The sequence below is a fragment of the Panthera onca genome, chromosome C2 (genome assembly GCF_046562875.1).
Source record: "Panthera onca isolate mPanOnc1 chromosome C2, mPanOnc1 haplotype 2, whole genome shotgun sequence".
Lineage (NCBI taxonomy): Eukaryota > Metazoa > Chordata > Mammalia > Carnivora > Felidae > Panthera > Panthera onca.
Window position 1 is genome coordinate 47,513,257 of NC_138347.1, and position 17,749 is coordinate 47,531,005.

The 17,749-nt window shown below is 38.3% G+C and overlaps 1 protein-coding gene across 2 annotated transcripts in view; it reads left to right on the forward strand.

The window, feature by feature from the left end:
- Nucleotides 1-17,749, forward strand: part of COL8A1 (collagen type VIII alpha 1 chain) — a 151,819-nt gene that overhangs the window by 79,578 nt on the left and 54,492 nt on the right. For both annotated transcript variants that reach the window (XM_060640168.3, XM_060640167.3), the window contains one exon: nt 17,130-17,249. The gene's annotated coding sequence lies outside the window, so the exon portion shown is untranslated. The remainder of the gene's footprint in view (nt 1-17,129; nt 17,250-17,749) is intronic.

The window sequence follows — 17,749 nt, forward strand, 5'->3', positions numbered from 1 at the left end:
GGTCTTGTGCAGACAAAGGGGGGACATGCAAGGAAGGCAGAGAAGTCCACAGACAATCCCAATACAGTGTGATTGTTCTGATAAGGTAGTAGAGGGCATTTGGTTGAAGGTATAAGGAATACCACACTTAAACTCAAGGGAACATACAAGGTTTTCTGGAGGAAATGACATCAATACTGATGACTAAGAGTTAGTCTGATAAATTAGAAGTTCAGTAGTGCCCCCTTATCCAAGGCGGATACGTTCCAAGACCCTCAGTGGACACCTGAAACCGCAGATAGTCTTGAACCCATGTTCTCACTACACATACATATCTATGATAAAGTTTAATTAATACATTAGGCACAGCAAGAGATTAACAATAATAGCTAATCATAAAATAGAGCAATTATAACAATATACTAAAATCAAAATTACATGAATGTGGTGTCTCTCTCAAAATAGCATATTGTATTGTACTCACCCTTCTTCTTGTGATGATGTGAGATGATGGAATGCCTGCATGATAAAACGAAGGGAGGTGAGTGGTGCAGGTGTTGTGACGTAGGGTTAGGCTACTCTTGACCTTCTGACAATATACGTCAGGAGGATCATCTCCTTCTGTGCCACAGTTGACCTTGGGTAAACTGAGGCAAGTAAAACCACCGAGGGGAGGGAAACTACTGCAGCTGCGTATGGTATACCCAGAAGGTGAGAGTATGTTACTTTCTTTAACTGTATGTAGTTCAGTGTGGACAAAGTGATAAGGGAGAGAGTAGAAATGATGCTGCAGAGGCCAGCAGAGCTCTGAGCACAGTACCAGGGATGTGGACTTGGTTCTAATGGCAATGGGCCAGTTAAATGGGCTTCAGAATGGTCACCACTGATGGCTTCCTCCATCTCTCTGGGTTTTCAGAGTTCTAACAGTTGCTTTGAACTAGATTAATTGAGGTATTCCTTTACATATTTGCACATGTGTGAGTTCATATTGCTAGAATTATAATCATTTATGGTTTTCAGATCCAGGCCTGTATTTTACCATCTTTGTGACAGAGGTCTCTAAGACCAGCACTGTCTTGAGTCTTATGGAGGTTGGCAGTTCTTGATATATCAACAGTAGATCCAACTGTGTCACAGAACTTGTCACTTGGCTAACTCACTATTACCATGTTATGATTCAGTCAGTTGATCTTACTCTGCTAAAGTTACAGCAAAGGTGGCAAGCTAACTTATTGTTCGTGACTGGCCGAGCCTCAGAACGAGCATATTTTATATTATTTTGTAGTATTAAATGACAGGTGGAGAAATATCAGAGAAGACAGTGAGTGGCAAGATGTGGAACAAAAAAGCTCCAGAATCCTATATACTTTTCATTTAATGTATTCTTGATGCCAAGTTTTAATGGGCACGAATACTGTATTACTCTGGATGACTTCCTAAGTAGTCCTCCAGCCAACCTGAATTTCTCTTTATCAACATTCAAGTAGACAACATTACACAAGGAAAACAATGATATATAGATCTTCAGCGTGGGATTTCAAGGGAATTATATTCACCTCGAAGCAGCCTTTCATGTAAATGTATCATGGAAATTAGCATAAATATCTAAGAGAACCTAAATTAAAACAATCTTTTCCATCACCCTGAGGTATGTGTCAATTGGCTTATCACTGAAGAACGAGCTGCTTACTGGTTAGTGTCTCAGGGAAATTAAAGAACAGGTCATGTGTTCAAAATTGGAAACTAGTACTAGACTACGAGCTAAGAAAAGGTAAGCTTTGTTTCTGGAATTAAAATCCGGGTGGAGGGAACATCATTTAAGTCATGACCTTAGAAGGACAGTGAGGAGCTTCAGAGAAGAAAAACAAATGAGGGAAAAGACCTGCTGACGATTCTCTCCCCATTTCCCTCTCACTGCTTCATTTTGATTCCAGTGTGGGGAGAAGAATGACTGGTGGGAGACACAGGAAACAAAGGGCAGGAGAGGAGGAGTGGGGAACTGGAGGTAAAGAAAAGGATGACAAGATTAAAGGACTAGTGGAGAGCATTCTCTAAACCATCCATAATTTAAGGGGTAGTGCTGAAGATAGGGGAATGCAATCTGCCATCCCCCTTGCTCACCACCAACACCAAGCCAGGAGGCATGCCTATTGGTCAAAAGTCCAAATGTCACTCGGGGCATATGCACCCCAATGTTTATAGCAGTGCTATCAACAATAGCCAAAATTTGAAAACAGCCCACATGTCCACCGACGGATGAATGGATAAAGAAAATGTATATATATACAATGGAATATTATTCAGTGATCAAAAAGAATGAAATCTTGACATTTGCAATGTGGATGGAGCTAGAATGTATTATGTGAAGCGAAATAGTCAGAGAAAGATAAATACATGATTTCACACATAATGTGGAATTTAAGAAACAAAGCAGATGAACATAGGGAAAGGGAAGGAAAAATAAGATAAAAACAGAGAGGGAGGCAAACCATGAGAGATGATTAAATACAAAGAACAAATTGAGCATTGCTGGAGGGGAGGTGGGGGAGATGGGCTAAATGGGTGATGAGCATTAAGGAGGGCACTTGTTGGGATGAGTAATGGGTGTTATATGTAAGTGATGAATCACTGGGTTCTACTCCTGAAACCATTATTACTCTAGATGTTAACTGACTTGGGTTTAAATAAAAACTTTCTGGGGCGCCTGGGTGGCTCGGTCAGTTAAGTGTCCGACTTCAACTCAGCTCAGGATCTCGCGGTCTGTGAGTTCGAGCCCCGCGTCGGGCTCTGGGCTGATGGCTCAGAGCCTGAAGCCTGCTTCTGATTCTGTGTCTCCCTCTCTCTCTGCCCCTCCCCCGTTCATGCTCTGTCTCTCTCTGCCTCAAAAATAAATAAACGTTAAAAAAAATTTTTTTTAAATAATAAATAAAAAATAAATAAATAAATAAAAACTTTTTTTAACTGTCACTCAGGGACAAGTAGCGTGACCTGTGGGGTACAAGACAGGACAAAATGTGAAAAGTACCATGAGAAATGTCAGTTGATTGCTAAGCAGACCAGTCAGCCAGCCAGTGATTCCAGTGATTCCAGAGCACTTACTTTGTGCTCGGTTGCTACAAAAGCCACCAGGCCTGAGAGGGGCCTGAGGAGAGGAGCATGGTAGTGGCCACAGGGGGGGTGAAGGCAGTGGCTTAAACCTCAGGTAGATTGGGGCCCCTGGGTGGCTCAGTCGGTTGAGCGGCCGACTTCGGCTCAGGTCACGATCTCGCGGTCCATGAGTTCGAGCCCTGCGTCGGGCTCTGGGCTGATGGCTCAGAGCCTGGAGCCTGCTTCCGATTCTGTGTCTCCCTCTCTCTCTGCCCCTCCCCTGCTCATGCTGTGTCTCTCTCTGTCTCAAAAATTAATAAACATTTAAAAAAAAAATTAAAAAAAAAAACCTCAGGTAGATGTGTTGTTTGAAGCAGACAATAGAGTGTTGGCAACCTTGTAATAGAAAGAGTGGCTCAGATTCATACAATTTGATTCGATATCTGGAATATGATTAAATTCAGACTTCCCCTGTTGAATTAGCCATTAGATTTGACGAAGAACATTTTTCAAGACACATAGAAAATGATGTGAAATAAGGTTATACCTGCCAGAGAAGGGACAAGGGAAGGCCAGGCTATGCATGAAAAGACAAAAAAGCAGAAGAAAATATCCACCTTTAGTATAAAATCCCTGAGCACATTTCAGCAGACACTGGGTTCTTTAACTGAGGGAGGGGGTGTGGCTAACCTGATGTGCCTGTTGATGTTTAATTCAAAGTTCAGTAAAAGTTTAAAAGGAAATGAAGTGAAAATTGATCACTCAATATATTATAACTGGAGAAAGAGATCCACCCCGAAAATATTTCTGCCATGGAATTTTTTCAATGTCCTACTTTTGAGAATTCTTTCAATAATATAATTTTTTTAATTCCATACTACTGAAGCATTTGAAATAAATGAATTATCTTTTAAAGGGAACTCTATGTGTCATCACATTCTCAAAATGCTCATTTTGGACTTTAAAAGACCACAGGGAATATAATGTGGGGAATATAACCAGGTGGATAAAGATAGAGACAGACTCCTTTCCAGTGGACTAAAAGCTATTTAAAAAAACAAAAAAACAAAAAAACATTCATCTGTAGTATCAATAATGATGTTGCAAAAATATTTAGGTCATAATAAACTGAAAAATGGTTTATCGTAAGCAAAAACTTGTACCCTTTGACATTAGTGTATCATATAAGCAGAAGTAGGTACCCAAGAAGGCTTATATTAAGATATGTAAGTAATACCTTAATCAAATTTTTTTGAATAGAACTTAGAGGTTTTTACTTGAGAGATCCATAAGAGGATGACACACACTGGCCATTGTGAGTAAAAAGAATGGTAATTAAGAGGAAATAGCATTCTTTGTTGACAAAAGAACTACTTAGAATGTACTCAGAATTTTTTAACATTAAAAGTGATTAAAACTTTGAAATTATCTTGTTCCTGTCCTCACTTTATAGTTGTGAAAAGCAAGGCATTTCCACATTGTGATATCTAGCCGTAAATTGCTTGCCTGAGGTGGGAAGGGCTAAGACCCCGCCATTAATACATTGAGACTATCATCTCACCGTTTCCAAGAAAGCATGCAACATAAATTCCAATGTTCTTTTAGATTTTTATGACCTAATACATAAGATCTTACTGGAACTTCAGAAATGAGACATCTTAACACGTCAATATTTGTAGAACGAACCTTGCAAAATCAACAATGGAAATTCACAATGTTAAGGGATCATAGCAGATTATCTTACCTTGAGAAAAAGGCAGTAACCAATGTAAAAAAAAAAGTTATAGGTAGATGACATCTGGGACAGAACTCCTTTGTGTCCAGGAAGGAAGCCTGAGGTGTGTGTTTAACAGCTGTATTTGGAGGAATGGCTATGGGCGGAGTGGGGTGGGGGTTGGGAGAGAGGTGGTACTCTCCTCCCTAATGAGGAAAGAAGAGGAGGAAATGAATTTAAATTACAACCAAAGGAACTTAAGTTAGATGGAAAGATCTTATTGGCATTGACAGTTTTATGAACCCTGGAAAAGATTCCTAGGGAAGTTTTCAAATTCCCTGTCTGGATGTATTTAAGAGATGAGAGATACCTATCAGCCCAGGGTGGTTGAGGTAGAAACCTGCCTGGAATTCACTTTCAGCTGAATTCAGTAAGTCCAGATAAACTCCTGACAATGTTTAAGGGTTGATGGGAGGTGGGAGGGAGGGGAAAGTGGGTGATGGGCATTGAGGAGGGCACCTGTTGGGATAAGCACTGGGTGTTGTATGGAAACCAATTTGCCAATCAATTTCAATTTAAAAAAAAAAAAAGATGTCAAAGACAGTAAATGCTAGACAATGGTAAGAAATGTGGTTCCTTAGAAAACAAAAAACTCACCCAAAGTAATCATTTCCTCAGAAAATCAATTGGCGTATGATAGTTGGTTATAAGTGGAATGTAGAATTATAATACATTCTGGCTTTTGTTTTCTTTTTGATCTGGTTTCCAGGGAAGAGAAGGCTTATGAAATCTCTCTGGCAGTCCATGCCCTGCTTAATAGATTTTTATTTTTCTTCTTTACGCTGGTCACAACCAAATCTCTTAGAAGAAACTAGGCTTAAGTAGCAATACATGTGCCCTCAGAGTAAACACCTCTGCAGGAGAAAACCTTTCCCCACACTCCAAAAGAAAACTTCTTTGCCTCCTAACTGAAAGAAACAGATGATTCTGTTACAGATGAACAGATGATTCCATCACTACTGCCACCCTCTCCTTCCTTGCCCTCACGCGGACTCCAGCACTCTCTCGGCCATTTGCAGTACTTATTTCCAGCTCACGAACAGCAGTTGCACTCACAATTCATACCCAAATTCTCTAATTTGTTGTACTTCTCTGTTTATACAGCTGTGCATCTGTTTGCCCCATTGTGTTAACCACATCTATTGTCTGGTTTCTATTGTGAGCTCCTGGAGGCAAGGAATGAAGTCTGTTTAATTTGCTTCGCACAATGCTGCGTATACACACGCAGGTGGACACCGTGTGACTGTGCTTGACGGTGATGGCTCCTGGCATGACTAGACGCTCCAAAAAATAATAATATATTTAAAACTTCATGGATTAATCGAAGTCGGAGAGAGAGGACTCAATTCAAAGAGGCTGTGTAGAGTCACCTGGGTGTCTCAGTCAGCGAAGCTCTGACTTCAGCTCAGGTTGTGATCTCACGGTTTGTGAGTTCGAGGCTGGCATCAGACTCTGTGCAGACAGCTCAGAGCCTGGAGCCTGCTTTGGATTTTGTGTCTTCCTCTCTCTCTTCCTCTCTCTCTCTCTCAGAAATAAATACACATTAAAAAAATAAAAATAAAGTATATTCTGTTGCTTTGGGATGCAGAGTTCTAAATATATCTGTCCAGTCCATCTGACACAATGTATCATTCAGGGCCCTTGTTTCTTTATTGATCTTGTGTCTAGATGATCTATCCATTGCTGTAGATGGGATATTAAAGTCCCCTGCAATTACCACATTCTTATCAATAAGGTTGCTTATGTTTGTGATTGTTTTATATATTTGGGGGCTCCCATATTTGGCACATAGACATTTATAATTGTTAGCTCTTCCTGATGGATAGACCCTGTAATTATTATATAATGCCCTTCTTCATCTTCAGCCTTTAATTTAAAGTCTAGTTTGTCTGATATAAGTATGGCTACTCCAACTTTCTTTTGACTTCCAGTAGCATGATAGATAGTTCTCCATCCCCTCACTTTCAATCTGAAGGTGTCCTCAGGTCTAAAATGAGTCTCTTGTAGACAGCAAATAGATGGGTCTTGTTTTTTTATCATTCTGATACCCTATGTCTTTTGGTTGGAGCATTTAGTCCATTTATATTCAGTGTTATTATTGAAAGATATGGGTTTAGACAGCAAATAGATGGGTCCTGTTTTTTTATCATTCTGATACCCTATGTCTTTTGGTTGGAGCATTTAGTCCATTTATATTCAGTGTTATTATTGAAAGATATGGGTTTAGAGTCATTGTGATGTCTGTAGGTTTCATGCTTGTAGTGATGTCTCTGGTACTTTGTGGTCCTTGCAACATTTCACTCATAGAATCCTCCTTAGGATCTCTTGTAGGGCTGGTTTAGTGGTGATGAATTCCTTCGGTTTTTGTTTGTTTGGGAAAACTTCTAAAAATAAAAAAAAAATTCTGTGTCATCCCAATGTCCTCCCATATGCAGCACCCTAAAATCATAATGGGTGCCCGGAACCATTAGAAACTGAGCGGTGTGGACAAAGGTCCAGTCAACAACTGGAAAATCTGATAATTCACTGTCTGAAAGGCACAGAAAGCATGATAGCAATTATTTTGGAGATTGTCCTCCACTATGGCCTTCTTTTCTCTTGGTGTATAAGCCCAACTTTGCTGGGGTTCTCAACTCAGAGCATCATCTGTCAGTGCCCGCCGCCCCAGGAGGTTGTTATGTTTGACACTCCATGCAAGACTATCAAGTTCGTAGTGTCTTTGCCTTATTTCTTTGTTTACAGCCCAGAAAGAACCAAAGTCATATTCACCAGAATTAATAATTGTTCCTTCTTACCAATCCCTGCACAGCACCCCCAACCTTTTTTTAAATCAGTCTTCCTCACTGACCCAAGAGGACAGAGATGAGTCAATCCACGTTTCTTAGTATTGGGTTAAAATTTTCCAATGTCTAGGGGTGGCTCAGTCAGTTAAGTGTTCGACTTTGGCTCAGGTCTTTAACTCACGGTTTGTGGGTTCAAGCCCCGCATTGGGCTCTGTGCTGACAGCTCAGATTCTGAAGCCTGTTTCAGATTCTGTGTCTCCTTCTCTCTCTGTTCCTCCCTTGCTCACACTCTGTCTCTCTCTCTCAAAAATAAATACACATTAAAAAAATTTTTTTCCAATGTCTATTCATTCCTAAGAGTCTCAAAGTTACATCAAAGGACAAAATGATTGATGAAAATCCTTCCCTCAGGGGAAGCACAGGAAATGACATTTCATTTAATTCAACAAATATTTTCTAGGCACCAATTATTTTTAGACACACTTGTTGTGGGCTAGGGAGGGAGAAGAGAGCAAAACATTATCTTCAAAATGTGTGTGTATGTGTGTGTGTGTGTGTAATGAGTTCATTTAAAGTTTGAACAATCTTAAATATAAGAAGATTGCTTTAATATAGGCTCATGGTGAAGATTAAATGATGTAATATATAAGTAAAATATACTTAGCACAGAGCCTGACTCATAAGACATTGTCAATAATTAATAGCTATTACTATACTTAACTGAGTTATGGCTTACTTTAGAGCAAGTTTTTGAGAGCCTCCCCCCTTGGAAACCAAATTTGACCTTAGATTATGAACAATATAGTTTGGTTGTTATAGGGTTAAGGGAACCATCACATTCAAGTGCAAAAATAACCTATCATCTAGAACATTGAAGTAAGTAGCTTTCCACCAGAAATGGAGCTCAGCCATGTCCTGATGTCCTGAGAGAGTCTGGTTCTCATCCCGCTTTTCCTATGAAGGTTCTGGAGTGTTTCAGAACCTTGATCATATCCCAAACACACACAGCATGTATTTTTCCTTCCTGCTTCCTCCTACCATGATTTGGGTCATAGTTATTCCATAAGACAAGTGACTAAAAAGATACACTTGAGTTTTTTCGCATATACTTAAAAGGTACATCAAATGATTATTTTAAGGCATCATTTTAATTAGTTGGCTGCTACTGAATTGGTATCATCCATTAGTCTTACATAAGAATAAATCACCTTTTAACTGGAGGTAAAGCCAAGTCAAATTTTACTTACCCAAGGCATTAAAAAAACAAAAACAAAAACAAAAACAAAAAACTTGCCCAAAACAAATAGATTTGTAGGTCATCTTAGATGAGGTATATTTAATTTATCAATTACTCAATTAATTGCATAGATAAGTATATGAATGGATTATAATGCAAATGGAAATATGATTAAATCCAATGATGTCATAATAAAGTTAGCCCAAAGGAATCCATTTACTTTGCATTTTTTGGTTCAGTTTAAGTAGTGCTCCACAATGCCAAATATTTGAAGAGAGCTATAATCTCTGGGAAAAGATGAGGAACTTCTGGGAAATATTTGATATATTTCTATCTGTTGCAAAAGTATCAGCAAGATGCACCTAGAATGAAAATATCAGACTATTTTCTGTCAATTATCACCTCTTAAGTTGCACGATGAGGGCCTAATTTTAGGTTTCAACTCATGAAACTTCAGCTCTCCAGTTCTCTGAACTAAAGTCACTATTTCTCAAATTTTTCACACCTTAAAGTGTTAATTTCTCACTTCTACTTTCCTGATTCCAAACTAACGGAATCCAAAGATTTCAGATATACTTTAGCTGTTTAGATCTTTCCAGTCTTTTCCTCTACCAGATCATTTAGATTTAGCATTTTTGAACTGTGTGACATAATGTGTATCTTAAAATAAAGGAAAATTAATGTCTCTACAACCATAATGTACTTAAAAGAAGGCCAGTGATCCAGCAGGCCAGACCTTTAATACTGACTTAGAACAACCTCAAGGAGATTGTATTTTCTCTCTTCTAATTTATCAGGACTTTGTTGATAATTAAGAATTGATCCTGTTTTAGGGGCCCCTGGGTGGCTCCGTTGGTTAAATTTCTGACTCTTGATTTCAGCTTAGGCACAATTCCAGGGTCTTGGGATCAAGCCCTGAGTCAGGCTCAGTATGGAGCCTGCTTGGGGTTCTGTCTCTCCCTCTCTCTCTCTGCCCCTCCCCCACTCACGCCCTCTCTCTCTCTCAAAACAAAAAAAAACAAAAAAAAAAAAAAAAAAAGAATTGATCCTGTTTTAGTAGAAATAGAATTCTCAATCCTAGTTTTATCTTAAGTTTTTGTAAAAATCAACTGAAGGATAAAGTCGTTCTTTGGATGGGGAGAGAAAAGGAAATGGGTCCTTCAGTTCTCCAAACATTATTAATGAAACCAAATTAGAGGTACTACTCTGTGAGAAGATAAAACCTTTTCCAGAAACCTCAGATTGCCTCACCCAATTGTCTTTTTCAAAATCCCGCCATTTTTAAATAACTCAGATGCTCAATTTAATAGTATTATTAATCAATGAACATTTACCATGCTCCGTACAACTGCCTAAATGAGTAAAGTGGAATATTGTGTTGAAAAACTTGAAACTAAACCCCGGGATAATGTCAATGGGATAAGAATAGGTTGTTCCTTCATCTTGCTGATTCCTGATTCACCAATTTTGTTCCCCATTGTGTGAAAGAATAGATTCTGTCTTCTTCTTGCCTTTACTCATTTGTTACACAGTCATAAGGATTAAGTGAAACTGTACAGATAACACAATTAGCAAGACTAGCCCAAAGGACATGTTTAATAAACATGTATTTCCTTTCTCTTCAAGAATCATAAGAATGTGGCCAGCCTGCTTTGTGGAGGAAATTCAAAACTGGTGAGGACAGACTATGTTGAAACACTTCTCCAAACTTGCGCCTGAGTGTCTGAATGTTATATAATTTCTGAAATGGTATGGCATATCTATAAATAGCAATTCAGATTTTTCTCATGGATTTTATAGAAATGGATCTCACTACTATAGAGTCTTGTGATCATCCCTGGACATTGAGGCCCAACTGCTAAGGGCTTGCAATCCCCAGAGTGAGTGACAAGAGGAACAGCTTTAACTCCCATCCACCCAGCGGGGTAATTAGGACATGTCCTCATTCTAGAGGCTTGTGTTAAACCATCCTCAAAACAGAAATCCTGTTTTCAACACTTTCAGTGCCAAAAGGGGAGTCTTTTACTAATACTTGTTCCCTATCCAGTAAATAAATCACATGTTCTGCAGCAGGAAAAATACTGGTGGGAGGTGTGTATTTTTCATTTCAAAGCAAGGAGCTTGTTGAGTGGTGGTATACTTTTAAAAGCATCTGGTTTGACAGGGGAGCTCTCATCACACTCCTGAAATAATTTTACACTGTTATGATTTTGTTTGTGGTTTTTTTCTTTATTCAAAATTGGAGCAATGTACTTAACTTTAATCAGAACCATCAAAGCTTTAAAAAATGCCCATATAATTTAAAATTTCTGTGTTTTTTTTAAATGTCAAATGCTGTTTCTGTTGCACTGCTAAGCTATGTTTCAGAAGTACAGGGAGTATTTCCAGTGCATCCAATGTACGGAACACCTACCATGTGTCAGACCAGTTCTCATTGCAAGGGATGCTACAGTAAACAAATGAAACAAGTTCCCTGCTCTCAAGGAGGGGTGGGGGGAGAGGAAGCATTGGTGTGGAGGCAGATTATAAATGAATAAAATATATAATTAAGTCAGGAAGATATAGCTGCTACTGTGCAATTAAAGAGGATTAGATTAGGGATACATGAAGATGAGTGACTGACTTTGGACTGGATGGTCAAGAGAAACCTCTCTGAGGAAATGATATTCACACTGAGATTTAAATGGTGAAAACCTCAACCATGCACTATTCTTGGGAAGAGCATTCCAGACAGAACAGAAAAGGCCTGAAGGTGGGGATCAGCATGGTGTTTTCCACTGGGGGAAGGCCAGTGTGGCTGGAGAATAAAGGGCAAGGGGAAGAAGGGGTAGAATCGGGGGAGGTAGGGTAGGCAAAGTAGGAATCATATGGGGCACAGAAACCAAAGAACAAGGTTAGGTCTGTTCTAAGTACTATGAAGAGCTATCAAGTACAAGGGATGGGGGTGGGGGGGGTAAGCGGAAGCATACCACAATCTGATTCACTGTTTCAAAGTTCACCCAGCTGCTGTGCGGAGAGTGGGGCAAGAGTAGATACACTTTTTTAATGTTTATTTTTGAGAGAGACAGAGCTTGAGCGGGGGAGGGGCAGATGGAGAGGGAGACACAGAATTAAACAGGCTCCAGGCTCTGAGCTGTCAGCACAGAGCCCAACTGGAACTCACAAACTGCCAGATCGTGACCTGAGCCAAAGTCAGACGCTTAACCGACTAAGCCACCAGGTGCCCCAAAAGTAGATAGATTTTTAATGCAATTGGAACCATTGAAGAATTGTATGCAAGAAAATGGACTCATTTGTGTTTGCTTTTGTGTTTGAGATATCTCTAAGGTGTAAGGATTGGACAATGGTACAAAGGGAAATATAGAGGGAGCTAGAGTGGAAGAGATTTCAGTGAATTTGGAAAATGATGTGAATTTGGATATGGAGCTCAGATAGTGTCCTTGGATTATAAGAAAAGAAACAACACTTATTGAGAAACTATTATGCTTACTTTTATATATGTAATCTCTTTTAATTATCACTACCACCAATGGAATAGTTACTTATCCCCATTTTTCATATATGAAAATGGAAACTCAGAGAGATAAATAAAATTCCAAATATCCAGCAAAAGTAAATGGCAAATCCAGGATTCAAAGCTTGGTCTATGTGACTTAAAGCCCTGGTTTTTCCTATTATACTATGGTTTCCCTATGGAAACAGAATTAACAAATTATCTTTGAAATTGTATTCTAAATTTTAAATAACATTCTGTAATATAAAATACGTATATAGTTTATTTTATGGTACTGATTGACACTTAGCTTGTTTCTATTTTTACTCCTAAAAAATAAAACTGTGATAAATATTTTATATATTATTATACCTCATTTCTCATTACTTTGTCACCTGAATTCCTAGATTCTTAGCTGTATCAAAGAATATGATTTTTTTAATGTTTGTTTATTTATTTTTAGAGAGAGAGAGTGTGTATGGGGGAGGGGCAGAGAGAGAGAGAGAGAGAGAGAGAGAGAGAATCCCAAGCAGGCTCTGGGCTATCAGTGCAGATCCCAACACAGGACTCCATCTCATGAACCATGAGATCATGGAGCTAAAGAGTCAGACACTTAACCAACTGAGCCACTCAGGCACTCCAAATAATAGGATATTTTCAAAACCTTACTCTTGTAATATCAATTTATTTTCCGAAAGATTTGTGCCATCTGTACCCTCACTTAACCCAAACCAACATTAAATATAATTTTTTACCTTTGCCAATTTGATAACCAAACTTTTAACTCTATTGTTTAATTCACATTTCCTTTACTTACTAATGAGATTGAACATTTTTTGCATATTTTTTAGTCTTTTCATTTTTCTTTTGTGAATTTTATGTTCACTTAATCGCCCATTTTCCTACATGGTATTACTACATTTTTCTTGATGATTTTTAAAATTTTTTTTAATGTTTATTTTTGAGAGAGAGAGGCAGAGCGTGAGTGGAGGAGGGACAAAGAGAGAGGGAGACATAGACTCCAAAGCAGGCTCCAGGCTCTGAGCTGTCAGCACAGAGCCTGACGCAGGGTTTGAACCCTTGAACCATGAGATCACGAACTGAGCCAAAGTCGGCCACTTAACTGACTGAGCCACCCAGCCACCCCTTTCTTGGTGATTTGTAAGAGCTCTGTATATAAGACAACTATTAACATGGTCCTAAAAAAAAAAAAAAAGACTGTCTTTACCAATTTTTGCAAATAACTTTCCAGAAGGTATTTCACTTTCAAATTTTAAATTTTCATTGTAAAAACATCATACATTCAGGAGGGCATGCTCCACTCATCTGTTGCTGCATAACAAGCCACCTCATAATGTAGTGGCTTAAAACAACAAACATTTTATTTTATCACATAATTGTATGGGTCTGGGCTGGTTGCTTTTTCTGCTCTTACTCCTCACTTGCCTGGCAGATTGGCTGCTCTAAAGGACCCCAAAAGGCTTTACTCACATGTTTAGTGAGCTGGCAAGAATAGAAGAAAGTCTAAGCTCTGCCAACATTGCCACCTGGCCCACCAACATGTGTCTGCTCCTGCACAGTGGTCTCAGGGTAGTCTCACTTCTTACTTGGAGGCTCAGGACTCTAAAAGGCAGTATTTTAGAAACAAGGAAGCAACTTTGTGGCCTTTTATGACCCAAGCTCAGAAGTTACATAGTGACATCTCCACTGTGCACCATTGGTCAAAGCAGACACAAATCCTCCCAGATTAAATGGGAGGAAACACAGAAGAGGATCAAAGAACTTGTGGCCGAGTTTTCAATCCTCCATAGAGGCTGGAACTGTTCAAAGAATAAAGCAAACTCCGCTTTACCTTTTAATTTTGTTCATGATTTTTAATATGCAACTGGTTTTTCAGTATTTATATAACTTTATCTCTTTTTTTTTCTTTGTGAGTTCTGCATTGTTTTGTGAGGCATTTTTTAAAATTATTTTCAATGTGCCTGTCCACAAAATCAGGGACATTATCAAATAATATATTTGGAGGAATGATTTTAAGGTCTTTAGATACTTTGAGTATTATGTATTGTAGTCGAATTCACTTAATTTTTTAATCCTTTTCATCCTTAAATTTCCATCAGTGACACATTTGAAAGTTCATCTAAAAATGCAGGTTGAACCATACATTTAATTACATAATTGCTGTAGAGGCAAAAGAAAAAAAGAAAAAAAAGAGAAGTCTAACTAAATTGTTCTTGCTTAATACTTTGCCACATTTCTGGCTCAGTTTTTCAAAATGAACTAAAATACAATGATCTACTTTAGGCCTATGGAGCTAATCGTCCTTTTCAGGTCTTGCAATCATGTTTAAATATTGAATAATTTCATTCATTTTTATTTATTATTATTTTTTTAATGTATATTTATTTTTGAAAGAGAAAGAGAGTGCAAGCAGGGGAGAGGCAAAGAGAGAAGGAAACACAGAATCTGTAGCAGGCTCCAGGCTCTGAGCTGTCAGCACAGAGCCCCACATGGGACTCAAACTCACAAACCATGAGATCATGACCTGAGCCGAAGTCAGATGCTTAACCAACTGAGCCCCTAGGTCCCCCAGAATTTGATTCATTTTTAAATGGTAATTGTAGCACTCTTTCTTACAGTGTTTCAACTGGCAAAGAAAAAAGTGTCATCCCATAACAGCAACAAAAAACTAGTAAAGGACATTCTTCTGGCTAATAGGAAAGAACTCATATTAAACATATGTTGTAAACACTCAGTAAATGCTAAATGACAATACTCATCTCACGTTCTAAAAATGCCATTGAGGTCTTTTGGGCTATTTTCTCTGCTTCCAGTATTGCATTTCAAAAACTGATTTTGTCATCTCACTGGGTGCAGGGCTGTGAAAGCTGCAGAGAGAAATAAAACGAGTAAGATGTATGATACACATGTAACAGTGATCAGCATTTCTATCTCTTCTGTGTATCTGTCTCCTATTTTATTTTCACCATATCCTGGAAAAAAATGAATTTTGGAAGAAGACCTTGGAAGAAATCGTATTATCTAATACAGTTAACCACCATGAGGGGAGGGGGCTGTGTTTTTTTTTTTTTTTTTCAACATTTTGTTTCCAACACAAAGCACTGTGCCCTGCACATAGCAGTGCTCAATGAATATGTATTAAAGAATACTTTGGGCAAAGGTACAGAAGTGTGTATCAGCCTTTTCCTCCTACCCAATCTGATTGTGAAGAGTTTCATTTTCATGGAAGCTGCTGTTTGTGCAGAATCTCCCTCATATTTCTCTTTATTAACTGCCAATCACACCATACAAGGAATGAACTAGAAAAGTCAAGCCCTTGAGTCCATTTACCATCATTGAACTTTATTATTAGAGATAATTTGAGATCCCATGGCCTTCTAGAGACAAAGCATTCTCAAATCACATATGGCTAACCCAGACTTTATTTATGTCTGAATATCCACCCGTTGAACCAAAGTTCAGAATGTTGCTATATCCAGCCATCAGGCCTGTGCGCATACATCAGAGCCCAAGCCTTGTGTTTTGGGGACACATGTTTTATAGACATTCAACAGCTAGAAGACATTCAGGTACTTCTTCACTTCATGTTAAATAGAGAATACAGAAAAACTCTAGACCTATATCCTTCACTAGCCACATTCAAGTACACATTCAAGTACACATTCAAATAATATTAAAGTGAAATAAAACTAAACATTCGGTTCCTCAATCATACTAGCCACCTTTCAAGAACTCAGCAGCCGTATGTGCCTAGTGGCTACCGTCTTGAGTAGTGAAGTATGTAACATTTCCATGATCACAGAAAGTTTTACTGAATATTACTACTCCAGAATATATCATTTATATCACATTGCAGAAATTTTGAACTGGATACCCAGTTCTGCACTTATTTCTTGACCAACCAATCTTATTATTGATCTAAATGTCTGAAGTTGCTCCTGTTTAAATCTTATTTGAGCAACAAGTGTAGAGAATATTTCCTAACCAAGTCCTTATGAAATATACCAAAATAAAATAAAGAGTACCTATTATCCAAAACACAGAGTTAAATATCTGAAAATTGATTTTAAGTGGAGAGAAGTCCCACGTGATTTGAAAAGTTGAAATTACAGATGATTTCTAAAGTATATCCAGCTAATTAAATTACAGCAAAAGGTCAAATGGAAACCCAAAAGTGTTGCCAAACTCTATCAGATCTGACTTGATAAATAACAAAGAATAATTTCTAACTCAAATACTGTTCTATGCAAATTAGATAGAAATGTGTTGCTGGAAAAGTTTAATTTTCTTAAGTAAATCTAACTTTTCTCCCTCAGGCATTACTTCCTCATAAATTTTCTTCCTCTATAGCAAATGCCATATCCTTTCTAAATTATCTCAAATGTGTATCAATGGGAATTAAATTAATGAGAACTTAACACATAATATAACCATGAAAAGCAATAAAAATGTACAATAGATTGCTTATCTGGACAAAAATTCTATATACTGTATGTGTTAAAATAAATAAGTGCATATTTGCATACACAGAAACACAAAAAATTATTCTCTTCTAGTCTGTATACAAGGATCCTTAATATCTCCTAACAGTTCACTTACATTCTGGTAAATAATAGCAATTTTTTATTGAAGTGTGTATTTATACATTCCTATTATATAGTTTCACCTTTGATCCCAAAACAATATACTTTGATAATGATTCAGCTTCTTGTTGTCTCCCATTTGAGTAAAAGCATCCTCTTTTCTCTACCTCAGAAGCTGTTCAGGAAGTGAAGCAGCATCTAGTAAAGAGACAGAAATCAGCCCCAGGAGTGCCACAGGAAGGAACAAGCAAGGACACTGGTTCTCGGTTCCTCAGGCCGGCCAAGTCTCAATGTAAGTGTGAGAAGCAATGGAGGGCAGTGCAGTGGCCCATCGCTGGGTGGTCCATGGGCCAAGTGCAGACGGAAGGATGTTGCTGTCTGGGAGCACAGGGGCGGTTGGCAGAACTGGGGTGTATCCGGCCTGCCTGCAGGTCCTGTGTCCCATCCCCGTCTTCACTGTTGCAAGAGCCTTGAGACCACGGCTACTAATGCCAGCCTTTAAAATCCCCCAGGGTAAAATACATGTGCAGAGTCTGATTCTAGCTGATTTTTAAGCCCAGGCATGTTGAATACAGTCTTAAAATAATTATTTCCATAGGACCTGACTGGGTATCCAAGTGTTCACCAGATGCTAGCAGCTAGATTTTGCAGAGGAAAATTGCTAACTTAAGCTTCTTTTCATGATTCAGCAGAGGGTTTTAAGTAATAAAAGATCTGGAGATTTGTAAAATAAATAATTCCAGTGCAAATGGGAAAATTAAAATAATCTTATCATCTCCCATCATGTCTGTA